The following is a 14,029-nucleotide window of genomic DNA, read 5'->3' on the forward strand; positions in this document are numbered from 1 at the left end:
GCTCAGTCATGCCTGGCTCTCTGCAACCCCATGGACGAGGCTCCTCTCTCCATGTGCCTTTCCAGGCAAGAATACTAGAGCGGGTTGCCGTTCTCTCCTCCAGGGGTCTTCCTGATCTGGGGATTGAACTTGTTTCTCTTGTGTCTCCTGTACTGGCAGGTGAATTCTTTATCAGTGAGTCACCTGGGAAGCCCCATTATTATAGAGGATGGTGACCAGCTAGGTTCCTTCTCCAATGAACTCCAAGAAATAGGGGAAGGGTGACAGTGTTCACAGCAGCACTATTTACAATAACCAGGACGTGGAAGCAACGTAGACGTCCGCTGACAGATGAACAGATAAAGAAAATATGGCACAAATATGCAATGGAATACTGCTCAGCCATTAAAAGGAAGGAAACTGGGTCGTTTGGAGAGATGTGGATGAACCTGGAGTCTGTCATACAGAGTGAAATAAGTCAGAAATAGGAAAATAAATATCATGTATTAACACATATATATGCCATCTAAACAAATGGTACCAAGAACCTATTTTCAGGGCAAGAATAAAGACACAAATGTAGAGAGCAAACTTATGGACAAAGCAGGAGAAGGAGAGGGTGGGATAAACTGAGAGAGAGGCAGTGACATGTATCCACTACCACGTATAAAACAGACAGCTAGTGCGAAGCTGCTGCACCGCACAGGGAGCTCAGCTCGGCGTTCGGTGATGACCTGGAGGGGGTGGGAGAGAGGCCTAGGGGGAAAGGGACATATGTATACTTAAAGCTGATTCACATTGTATGGCAGAAACTAACACATTGTAAAGCAATTGTACTCCATTAAAAAATAAATTTAAAAAAAAATGGAGAAGGGCAAGTGGTGGGGAAGTTAAAAGAAAGAGCAAACAACATCTCACAGAGTGCTTGGTCATTTCTTCATTCATGCCAACAGAGATTGCCCATTCAGTCAGCAAACAGAATAGCTGCTGGGAAACAGAAGCTACCTGGCACCCTGCTGGGGGCTGCTGGCTGTTCTTGGGAATTCTACCATTTCTGAGGAACTCCCAAGGCACGGGGACTTCCAGGGAGGAAGGCTCACCTGCAGCTTTCTCTTCTTGCATTGTGTAACAGCACAAACGATGCTCTCCATGGGTCTTAAATGTCCACCTGTCTTTTCATGCCCATGACCTACCTCCAGAGGCACCCACTGCCTGGATGTCCATGTCCCAGGGGTCCAACGCTTTGAAACCGAGTTGACTTGTCCCCGAGGTTAAAAGTCAGTCAAACCACTGCTGACGTGGGCTTTGACTTTGTTCACTCCACCGACTGATCCGACCAGCTAGACTTCTGTTGATCCCCACCCCCTCCTTTGCCAATATTGACAGTGGAAGACAAACAGGAATAATCTGTCCATTTGCCTGGAGCCCCAGGTCGGTCACGCTACAGCCAGAGCCACTAGCAGAGGTGACACAGCGAGCTGTTTGTTGTTTTGACAGAGCAGAGAGGGTAAGGACGCCGAGGATAGTTCATTTAACCTGCCAGTGTTCTTGCAGGAGACAGATGTTTTCCGGAACAAGAGCCAGAGAAGCAAGAACCTCGGCAGAAGGCCGGACTGTCCTGACCACATCAGTAGTTAAGAGACTCGACCCCCAGCACTCAGGTTCCTGAGGCTGACACGCGAGGGGCTGCCATCAGCAACACAGAGCATCGGGACCGCTGGACCCCAGCCTGGTCTCCGTGAAGCACCAAAGTCAGCCGTCCTGTGGTTCATCCAAATGCAAGCCCGGACAGTCGGGGAGTCTGTGACACACAGTATCCTTGTGAGAAGTGGGCCTGGACACAGTACTACCCGGCGGATTCAGCCAAGGCGAGTGATGCCCACTGCTTCTTGAAGAGGATTCAGCCAAGGCGAGTGATGCCCACTGCTTCTTGAAGAGGATTCAGCCAAGGCGAGTGATGCCCACTGCTTCTTGAAGACGTCATCAATTTCCTCACACTGTGTCTTTTCTGCGCAGCACACCAGCTTCGAACAATCTCACAGTTTCCAGAGAAGGAGGAAAATGAATGCAAAGTTCCCACATGGATATTTAACACTATTTTAAATTTATATACATGCACTAAGTCTCCTACCTATGAACCTTCAAGTTGCGGACTTTCAAAGGTGCGGACGTGCATTCTATCAGCGTCAGGCGTAGCGACATTGCAGCTTGCCCTCCGTCTCCTGTTGCTGACAGCCCTTCAGCTCTACCATCTCCCACCTCGTCTTCCTCCTCCATCAGTAACTCTTCCTGCCTGTTCATTCAATGCAGCCGCTGTATGCAGGCTGTTGTACTATATTACTGTACTTTTCAAGGTGCTGTACTGTAAGATTTAAACTGTTTATTTTTTGTGTTTGTTTTTACGTATTATTTGTGTGAAAAGTATTATCAACCTACTATAGTAGAGTACTATATAACTGATTGTATTAGTTGGGTACCTAGACTAACTTTGTTGGACTCACAAACATGCTCTCAGAATGGAACTCATTTGTATGTAGGGAACTTACTGTATATAATCATATACATATATGTCTTATTTTTATTGTACATAATAACATATCTTATGTATTTTTATTAGCACGGACCAGAGTTGGCTTTGTATTAAAATGATTCATGAAATAACTTTTAAAAATAAAATGATCCATGAATGTCCTTCCCTTCCCTATTTATCATCAGCATCTCAGGGGCTGGGACAGTGTCTCGCCCACCTTGGCATCTCTCGAGTATTCCAGGATGCTTTTTCATGCACTGAAGATGTTCCATCAGTGCTAGCTGAGATGTCATCTCAGTTCAGCCGGTCCATCCCCACCATGCTCTGTGCGATCTTCCTATAGCACTGTTTATTATCCTAATTTTCTGCCTATTATCTGGGTTAGCCTGTTTGTCTTCCTTATCCTGTCTCTTCTCTCCATCCCCGCATCCCAAGAGAGGAAGGCAATTCTCTTCCTCCCCATAGTGGCCACCTTCCCTCAAAGAAGGATCTTGCAAAGCTCCCTCTTATGTCAGCATTGACTCCATAGCCCTCCAGGAAATTACTTTAAACATCATCTGTCAAACATTCCCCTTTGGGGGGTTGAAAGTGGTCATTCAGTTTTATGAACAAAGGATGCAATTTGCTTCCTCCCCTACCTAAAACTTTAAACAGTAAATATTAACTGATAACAAATTGTAGTTTTCATATGAGCTTGGAAGGCTCAGATTTATATATCTGAAAGCATATCTTCTTCTCCAAACTGCTCATCACTGCACTGAATCTACTTTTTGTCAGTTTGGTTTATTTCTCCCATTTGTCGTGACAAATAAAGAAGAAATGTCTCTCTGCTATCTCTGTCTACTTCTTCTCTAGTTACTGCTGATGTCTCCTGGAGAAATGCAGTGACATGTTGCCAGTAAATAGTTTCTCTACAGTAATTCACCAAAGACGTGTTCCTCCATGAAATGGATGCTGTTACAAATACCACTTATGCTTTGAGTTTCTAGATCCTTCTGCCTGTTAGCCTTATAAAATGCTCAATTGACATGCAGTGTCCTATATTAGTAGATACTAAATTTTTGTTGGTTTAATGAATGAAAGCCCTATTCTAAGTGTCCTTCATCATGTAGTCCAGCCCCTGACATCCACCAGTTTGTCAGTGTTTCTTCTTACTGCCAGAGTAGAGTGTCCCTGGGATGTCTTTACAACAGCTATAATCAGATATTTGCTTAGTAATTTGACATAATTTGATTCCTATTCTATACAGCACTTAATAGCTTGCACAGATGGTTGTTGAATAAATAGCAGAGCCTGGAGAGATCTAAATACTATGTCCTGTAAGAGAGACTTGAAGGACAGCAAGATATTAATCCAGAGACAGAGTCTCTCAGGATATAAGGATACCTGTCTAAAAGAAACTGAGGGACTTCCTTGGTGGTCCACTGGCTAAGACTCTGCACTCCGAATGCAGAGGGCCCAGGTTCAATCCCTGGTCAGGGAACTAGATCCCACACGTAACAACTAAGTGTTCAAAAGCTGCAACTAAGACCCGTCACGGCCAAAAAAACAAATAAATACTAAAAAATAAAAAAGACCAGAAGAGATCTAAGTGTGAGTTCTGAAACTCTTCAGCACATGAGGTGGAAAAATGACAGGGACTGAGTCGGTGGAGAAAGCAGCATCCAGTGAGTCAGGAGGAAAATGAAGAGAGGGTGGTGTTTGTTTTGAAAGCAAGAGGAAAATTGCTGATGATGGTTTAAGTTAAGATGAGGGATGAGAAAGGGCTGGTGAACCTGGAGAACACTGACGGCCTTGACAAAGAAGACGATCAGAGACAGTGGAGTTTGGCCTTATCACCACGCTTATACTAGGCTCGCAGAGGCGGGACGGGGAAGGGAACAGGTTGAGGAGGGGAGGGCTTGTGGAGAAGACAGCACAGGAAAGGGTCTGTCCTCACGTTTGCCTTCCAGACTTTGTTCATAGAGCTTGTCACAGATGTTGTCTGGGAGGACATTCACAGGATTAGAGCTTGATGACAAGGACACCCTCAACAAGAGTCCACCACCATCTATGAAGGATGCTGGAGAGGCCATGTTTACCATGGAAATGCGTAGAGTTTTGATTTTTACAAAATTATCATGAGATCCTGGACTCTGATCAGTGCCCAGAGGATGAGCCCCTTCTACGCATTTTCTTTGTTTTTATCTTTTAAATTTTATTTTTAATTGGAGAATAATTGCTTTACAATATTGTATTGGTTTCTGCCATACATCAGTGTGAATCGGCCTTAGGTATACATCTGTCCTCTCCCTCCCCCCTCCCTCCTCCTTCCCTCTCCATCCCTCCCCTCTAGGGTGTCACAGCACCGGCTTTGGGTTCCCCGCATCACACAGCAAACTCCCGCTGGCTGTCTATTTCACCTATGGTAATGAATATGTTTCACTGCTGCTCCTTCAAATAGCCCCACCCTCTCCTTCCCCCCATTGTGTCCAAAAGGCTGTTCTTTATGTCTGGGTCTTCTTTGCTGCCCTGCAAATAGGTTCATCCATACCATCTCTCTAGATTACATATATATGTGTTAATATACAATATTTCTTTTTCTCCATCTAACTTACTTCACTCTGTATAATAGGTTCTAAGTTCATTCACCTCATTAGAGGTGACAGACCAGAGGCTGATGTCATTTTGAGTGAAAAGTTATACTGAGCTGATGAAGGTTTTTTGCTGGCTATACTTGGAACTCTTTCATTTCTTAAATTAAAAGAAAATACTGTAGCAAACTATTATATACAAGGTGGATAAACGAGGTCCTACTGTACAGCACAGGGGACTATGTTCAATATCCTGTGATAAACCAGAATGGAAAAGTTATATGTATAACTGAGTCCCTGTTGTACAGCAGACATTAGCACAAAACTTTAACTCAACTCTCCTTCAGTACAATTTTTAATGCTGTATAATACTGATGTATGTAACTGTCCCAGCTGAAGACTTAGAGACGTCAAGAGAGCAGGCTCTGCTCACCTGACCTCCTTACCCACTCCAACCTCCAGCACACAAACATACCCTAACCAGCCAGTAGTCATCCCATCGTCTCTTGTAAAGCTGTTTGTTTGATTTTCTTCTTTTCACTTATTGAAAGTTTTGCTTGGGAGTCCAAGAAACAAGTCTATTCTTCCACCTAGAAGGGGCTTCCCTAGTAACTCAGCTGGTGAAGAATCCGCCTGCAATACGGGAGACCCCAGTTCAATTCCTGGGTCAGGAAGATTTGCTAGAGGAAAGGTTACCTACTCCAGTATTCTTGGGCTTCCCTAGTGGCTCAGACAGTAAAGAATCCACCTGTACTGCAGGAGACCTATGTTTTGATTCCTGGGTTCGGAAGATCCCCTGGAGGAGGGCATGGCAACCCACTCTAGTATTCTTGCCTGGAGAATTCCCACGGACAGTGGAGCCTGGTGGGCTACAGTCCATGGGGTCACAAAGAGTCGACATGCCTGAACAAGGACTGTCAGAATTCTATTTATAGTGCTCAACTTCCTCCAGGTGAAACTTCATAGCACTGTGCACGTAACTCAAAAACAATCAGAAAATAGTGAAGGAAGCACATTGAAAACCTTCTCTTCTTTGTTCTGGCCACTTACAGAATAGACCAAGAGCAAACAATTTTTTTAAGAAGCATCAATTGTCTGGATTAAGGATATATCAATGTAATTTGTGTGCTAAATTGTGTGCTAAAAATCCTTTCTATAAAATATGATATGTCTGAGATGAACAATAGCCAGAATTTTCAGCTGGTTGATTTTTTTAATTCCTCCGCATTTATAATTAATTTTTAAAAATCATTTAGCAAGAAACTCCCTTTTCAGATATGTATCAGTCATGCAAGTAAAGCTAAACAGATTTCTCATCTCCTCTCTGGGCCTGGTGTCAGAATTACTCATTTTATTAAAAAGCTATTTTCATAGTGCTTCTGGTTGACTCCTCTGTTTGTTCAGGGTATAGGAATGTGATGTTGTTATGAGAGGGGTTAAGAGCCAAGCTCTGGATTCAGACTGCCTAATTTCAAATCCTGGCTTTGATTCTAGCTGTGTGATTCTAGGCAAATTGCTCAACTTCTCTGTGCTTCAGCCCTTCTCCTGTTTAAAGAAAATAAATTACAGCCACAACCTCACAAAAGTCTAGGAAGAACTACACAAGATCATGCTATATACAAGAAATCTCTCTCTCCCTCCCCACAACCTTTACATGCAGGTATGTGCGTGACTGTTGCTTCTTCATGACCGGGTTATTTCTAGGGAATAACGCTGGAGCCCAGGGAGAAATGACAAAGTGGGAAACAGAAAATGCCGATCAGATAATATGTTTCCCTCAGTCATCAGGACCTTGCGTATCTTTCTGTGCCTTTTTTGCCCACTTGGAAAATAGAAAATGGTTGCTAAGATCTTTCCTATGATGTCTTCTCCTACAGAAATATCATGGCAAGTGGTTGTTGAAGTTCATATTTATAAGGAAGGTTAAAATACAGTCTTAAGTAGTATAGGGGGGCTTCCCTGGTGGCTCAGACGGTAAAGCGTCTGCCTGCAGTGCGAGAGACCCGGGTTCAATCCCTGGGTTGGGAAGATCCCCTGGAGAAGGAAATGGCAACCCACTCCAGTATTCTTGCCTAGAAAATTCCATGGACTGAGGAGCCTGGTAGGCTACAGTCCATAGGGTCGCAAAGAGTCAGACACGACTGAGCGACTTCACTTCCTTTCACTTTAAGTAGTGTAGTGAGCCTGAATATTAAACACAGTTATTAGAGTCATCTTAGAGCCAGGGGAAAAAAATTGATTTCACATTTGAAAGGCTTTTCTAAAACCCAAATTTGTACTAATTTAGTAAAAAGTCAACTATCCCAATATATATATTTATTGCAAACCATTACAATATTTCGACTGAAAAGTGTATTTTCTATTAAAAGCAAAAAAAGAAAAAAAAAAGCCAAGGCAATTAAAATGAGGCTTTGTCAGCCTGTACAAATGTAAGGGTGAATGCATAATTTTCCTGACATTTTCATGCACATAAAGTAGTTCAGAGAGCTTACCACCTTTGTGCTCCTCTTGAGGTTAGGGAACCCCAAGTTGAGGGCCATTTGCCTATTAAAACCCTGAGTCAGTGCTGATAAAGCAATAGTAGGTTGGCCCACAAATGTATAAGCAATAATGATATTACTAATCATTTACAACAGCCCACAAGGGACTTCGGAAATAACCTCAAAGCCATTAACTAATGACCTGCCTTTGATAATATCTCTGGTTCTGAAAGCTAAAGGTTAGAGTTCATATGCCAAACTCATGTTGAGAGAACGACGCAGCCTGGCAGCCAACTCCCTTCCTGAGCAGGGCCCTTGACGCCTACCTGCTTATCCGCCTGTGCCTGCACTTCCAGAAGATGGTAATCTTTATAGCCTTTTAACATGTTTGTAACATCTTTTTTCATTTTCATTACAACTATTGCTCAAAGCAGAAAACTTGAAAACTACCCAGGAAGGCACAAAGACAAGATGTTATCCACAATCCCACCATCCATCCTCAGATTATTTTATAACATTTCTGGGTTTGTCTCTTCCATTTTTCTACCTATCAAAGTATAAAATTTTACTTGAATATCAGCAAAATATTAACACCATTGTTTCACCTGTCTTCTTGAATCACAGCCTCTCATAAGCATGTTTCCATAACAATAGATGTTTTTACACGGTTGCATATACTTTATTTAACTAATTCCTTTTTCTTGGACATTTAGGTCATTCTGAATGTTTCATTCACTTCCCTGGTGGCTCAGTGGCAAAGAAATCACCTGCCAATGGAGGAGGCAGGGGTTCGCTCTCTGGGTCAGGAAGATCCGCTGGAGTAAGAAATGGCACCCCACTCCAGTATTCTTGCCTGGAGAATCCCGTGGACAGAGGAGCCTGGTGGGCTACAGTCCATGGGGTTGCGAAAGAGTCAGACTCGACTTAGTGACTAAACAACAACAACAAAAATCCAATAAAACTTGAAAATTCTGCCATTTCATTCATTTAGCAATAGGCTTTGAAAGGCATCCTTTCATAGACAAAGAGCCGTCTTCCTCTTATGTGCTTTTTTAACAGGATGAAATTTTAGAAGGAAAATCAACATCACTGCTATCTACAGGTTTCGAAGCATATTACAGATACAATATTTCCCTCCAAACTTTAATTTTTATTCTGTCTGGAAGTATGCTTGAGCGCGCTATCCTCACCCCAAGGTTTACCAGTTTCAATAACACTTCAAGTGCTGACATGGGACAAAATCATCTCATAGGATTTTCCCTTGCATTTATTTGATTATTTATTTGATTATTGCACATTTTTCACATGGTAACTGGTAATTTGTACTTATCTTTTACTGAATTGCTGTAGAGGTCCTTTGAACAATTTTCTATCAAGATATTAACCTTTTCCTTATTGATTTCCTGATGGATTTCCTTATTGACTAATTTTATTGTCATTGTATCATGATCATCTCTACAAGGCAGTCCTTACAAAGCTAACTCACCCTTTGTAAAGATTGTGTTAAAAATGTTTTATGCATATACACAAAATGGACACTTTTCCATAAATTGAATCCCCCCATGCACTGATGGGATTTATTAACATAATGCTGTCTTTGCTTTTTCTTGCCTCTCTGACTCTTGCCTGTACCCTCCACATCTTCACCAGCCCTTCCCACAATAACCCATCTTAACAACCTAGTTTGTACACTTTTTAAATTTTTCTCCATTTTTCATAAGTATGTTTCAATATACATACAAACGTAAAAACACATAGAGCATTTTTCCATTTATTATTTCATAAAAATGAGATCATATTAAAAATATTCTGCATCTTATTTTTCTCACTCAAGGATACCTCATAAAAATCCTTTCAAGGTAATTGGTATAATTCTAACTTGTCTTTTTAATAGCCACAGAAGATTCCCTGGGGTGGATGGGCTATAACTTCTTCACCCATTCCCCTATTACTGATATACACTTTGTTTCTAGATTTTTGCCACTACAAAAGAGACTGCCATAAACATCTTTTGAATAGATACACTTACTTTTGGGTGCTTTTGTTTTGATGAGATAGGTTCCTACAATAACTATTGCTGAGTCAAGAAGTATGTTCAATTTATTTTTATATGCATGGGGGTTGGCAAGTTTGTTTCCTCAGAAGGTGGTACCAAGTTACAGTTCCACTAGCAATGTGTAAGAATTTCTCCATACCTGCAGTAGCAATTGGTATTATGGCTCTTTCCAATTTTTGTAAGTCTGAAGAGTAAAACATAACCCTGATCATGCATGAATACAAATGATATAGGATTTTACTGAATGTTCACAGTTTACTTCTCTGAATTACAGCTAATTCCTAGGTCCTTTTTTTTTTTTTTTTCATTTTTTCATGTCAATTTGTATAATTCATATATACTATCAGTTCAGTTCAGTTCAGTCGCTCAGTCGTGTCTGACTCTTTGTGGCCCCATGAATTGCAACACACCAGGCCTCCCTGTCCATCACCAACTCCCTGAGTCTACCCAAACTCACGTCCATCGAGTTGGTGATGCCATCCAACCATCTCATCCTCTGTCGTCCCGTTCTCCTCCTGCCCTCAATCCCTCCCAGCATCAGGGTCCTTTCCAATGAGTCACCTCTTCGCATGAGGTGGCCAAAGTACTGGAGTTTCAGCTTTAGCATCAGTCCTTCCAAAGAACACCCAGGGCTGATCTCCTTTAGAATGGACTGGCTAGATCTCCTTGCAGTCCAAGGGACTCTCAAGAGTCTTCTCCAACGCCACAGTTCAAAAGCATTAATTCTTTGGCCCTCAGTTTTCTTCACAGTCCAACTCTCACATCCATACATGACCACTGGAAAAACCATAGCCTTCACTAGATGGACCTTTGTTGGCAAAGTAATGTCTCTGCTTTTTAACATGTTGTCTAGGTTGGTCATGACTTTCCTCCAAGGAGTAAGCGTCTTTTAATTTCATGGCTGCAATCACCATCTGCAGTGATTTTGGAGCCCCCCAAAATAAAGTCTGACACTGTTTCCACTGTTTCCCCATCGATTTCCCATGAAGTGATGGGACCAGATGCCATGATCTTAGTTTTCTGAATGTAGAGCTTTAAGCCAACTTTTTCACTCTCCTCTTTCACTTTCATCAAGAGGCTTTTTAGTTCCTCTTCACTTTCTGCCATAAGGGTGGTGTCATCTGCATATCTGAGGTGACTGATATTTCTCCCCGCAATCTTGATTCCAGCCTGTGCTTCTTCCAGCCCAGCATTTCTCATGATGTGCTCTGCATATAAGTTAAATATGCAGGCTGACAATATACAGCCTTGACGTACTCCTTTTCCTATTTGGAACCAGTCTGTTGTTCCATGTCCAGTTCTAACTGTTGCTTCCTGACCTGCATACAGGTTTCTCAAGAGGCAGGTCAGGTGGTCTGGTATTCCCATCTCTCTCAGAATTTTACACAGTTTGTGGTGATCCACACAGTCAAAGGCTTTGGCATAGTCAATAAAGCAGAAATAGATGTTTTTCTGGAACTCTCTTTATTTTTCCATGATCCAGTGGATGTTGGCAATTTGATCTCTGGTTCCTCTGCCTTTTCTAAAACCAGCTTGAACATCTGGAAGTTCACAGTTCACATATTGCTGAAGCCTGGCTTGGAGAATCTTGAGCATTACTTCACTAGTGTGTGAGATGAGTGCAATTGTGTGCTGGTTTGAGCACTCTTTGGCATTGCCTATCTTTGGGATTGGAATGAAAACTGACCTTTTCCAGTCCTGTGGCCACTGCTGAGTTTTCCAAATTTGCTGGCATATTGAATGCAGCACTTTCAGAGCATCATCTTCCAGGATTTGAAATAGTTCTACTGGAATTCCATCACCTCCACTAGCTTTGTTCGTAGTGATGCTTTCTAAGGCCCACTTGACTTCACATTCCAGGATGTCTGGCTCTAGGTAAGTGATCACACCATCATGATTATTTTGGTCATGAAGATCTTTTTTTGTACAGTTCTTCTGTGTATTCATTTTAGTATTTTGTCAGCTGCATTGGAAATAACTTTCCAGAGCTCATACACGTATATGTACTTTGTTTATTGCAGTCTACCTCAAAGTCTCTGTGGCAAAGGACTACAGAGGACCACAGAGGACCACGGTATCTTAAAATTTTGAATTAAAAGCAGATAAGTGTTTCATAAAATTAAAAAAACTCATGGGACTCTCCTGGTGGTCCAGTGGCTAAGACTCCACACTCCCACCTCAGGGGGCCAGAGTTCGATCTCTGGTCAGGGAACTAGATCCCACAAACCACAACCAAGAGTTCACATGCCACATCTAAAGATCCCACATTCTATGACAAAGAACCGACACAGCCAGATAAATAAATGAATAAATATTTTTAAAAATATGAAGTCTCACACTTGGATGTGATAGCAAAGTTGAATTACTGTAAAAGTTTATTCTCAGCCTGTGTGCTTACCAAGACATAGTATAGTGAAGTCGCTCAGTCATGTCCGACTCTTTGTGACCCCGCGGACTGTAGCCTACCAGGCTCCTCCGTCCATGGGATTCTCCAGGCAAGAATAGTGGAGTGGGTTGCCATTTCCTTCTCCAGGGGATCTTCCCAACCCAGGGATTTAACCCAGGTCTCCCACATTGGAGGCAGACGCTTTAACCTCTGAGCCACCAGGGAAGCTATACCAGGACATAGGTTGGTCATAAATTGTAGATTGGCACTGGCCCAACCAAAACGCTGGGGTTAACAATGACTTGTGCTATCTTTTTTTGCAATGGACATTTCACTTATACTTAGTCAGAATACTTCCTTCTCTGGACTTTCTTTCTTGCTTAAGGAGGTAGTTTAAGATTTATTTATAAGAATTCCTGCTAAGCTTATTCCATTTTAGTCTCTGGTCCTTGTAGATTTTTTTCAGGTTTTATTATGCCCTCCCTTTTTTGTCTGGATTTTTTAGTATTGCAGGATAGGGATTCAAGGTATATTTTCCTCCCAATACGCTATCCCATTGCCTTTGTCATTGTGGGAGATATTATGATCTGGCTTTACCTTCTTGTAGATACTGAGTCTGGAAGGCTAAAATCCTACATTCTGAGATCAGTTGTCCTGTGGCTTCATCTATCATGTGCATTGCACTGAGCAAACACACCCAAGCCAGTCTTGGAGCTGAGAGAGAAGCCCAAACTTGAACTGCTCACAGGGGTCCTCATTTCCCTGGTAAACACGGTAGAGCAGGTATTTTGTTGTCTCAGGGTGGCTATGAAAGGTTTCTCGAGGTCTTATATTGTAAATGACAATCAGAAAGAGCAGCAGCAATGACACTTCTGCTTGAAAAGTCTTGAGTATGATTTGACCTTCTGCCTGGCTGTGTAACACCCAGCCTTTTATCTTCCCAGATGGTTTTTAGAAGCTTCTTGGCCTTCCCTGGTGGCACAGATGGTAAAGAATCTGCCTGTCATGCAGGAGACCCGAGTTCAACCCCTGAGTTATGAAGATCCCCTAACGATGGGAATAGCTACCCATTCCAGTATTCTTGCCTGGAGAATTCCATGGACAGAGGAGCCTCGTGGGCTAGAGTCCATGGGCTCACAAAGAGTTGGACATGACGGAGTGATGAACCCTTGTATACTTCACTGAACCATCTCAATAAACATTTTCGTTTAAACTACCTAGAGGGAATTCTGTTGTCTGCAACAAAAATCTTCACAAAACAGTCAACATTAAATTATTTTATACACTGAGATCCTTTACTATATTTACTCTTTTGATTCATTGATTCATTTTGAATGGATCAATAGCAATACATTCAAGCCAATTTCATGTCAGTCTTATCGCAGTGGATTTATATTGTCCAATGTTACTGTTTAATTTGTTCATTTACTATAGTATATGGATTAGCTTCCTAATATATTCTAGAATAAGCTTTACTTGATCATTCTTTTGATTGCAAGCTTTTATTTCTAGTGTATAGTTAACATTTTTGCATCTATATTCACTAGTGAGATTAAGCTTATGTTTCTTTTTCTTGCGCTGTCTTTCCAGGTTTTTATTTTGTATTTATTTGGCTGCATGCAATGAGTTGAGGTGGTTTCTACTATTTTCCGGGATCTGAAATTATTTGACTTCTAGTGTAACTACCTCTTTTTTAGACACGAGGGAGAATTCAGCTATGTTACATTCTTCTCTCAATGCCTTTTCCAATGGTGCCTCTTTAACTGCTTTTCTAATCTCATTTATTGGAAATTTTCCTATTCAAATTTTCTACCTCTGGAGTCAAATTTGGTGAACTATATTATTATATAACAGGAAATCACCCCCTCCTCCTAGGGTTTTAAATCTATTACCATAGGAGTTGGATGTAGACAATTTTAGAAAGGTTTTCATTTCTTCTGTATCAGTGACATTTCCTTTCTTCTTTCTAATCTTGGGTGTTTTTACTCTTCCTCTTTTTTTACAATCAAGCTCAAAAAGAGTTGA

General features: G+C 41.7%; 1 non-coding gene across 1 annotated transcript; it reads left to right on the forward strand.

The window, feature by feature from the left end:
- On the forward strand, nucleotides 3,920-3,992 carry TRNAR-CCG. The gene has a single exon. It is a non-coding gene; the product is annotated as a tRNA-Arg (tRNA).

Source organism: Capra hircus, chromosome 19, assembly GCF_001704415.2.
Source record: "Capra hircus breed San Clemente chromosome 19, ASM170441v1, whole genome shotgun sequence".
Taxonomy (NCBI): Eukaryota; Metazoa; Chordata; class Mammalia; order Artiodactyla; family Bovidae; genus Capra; species Capra hircus.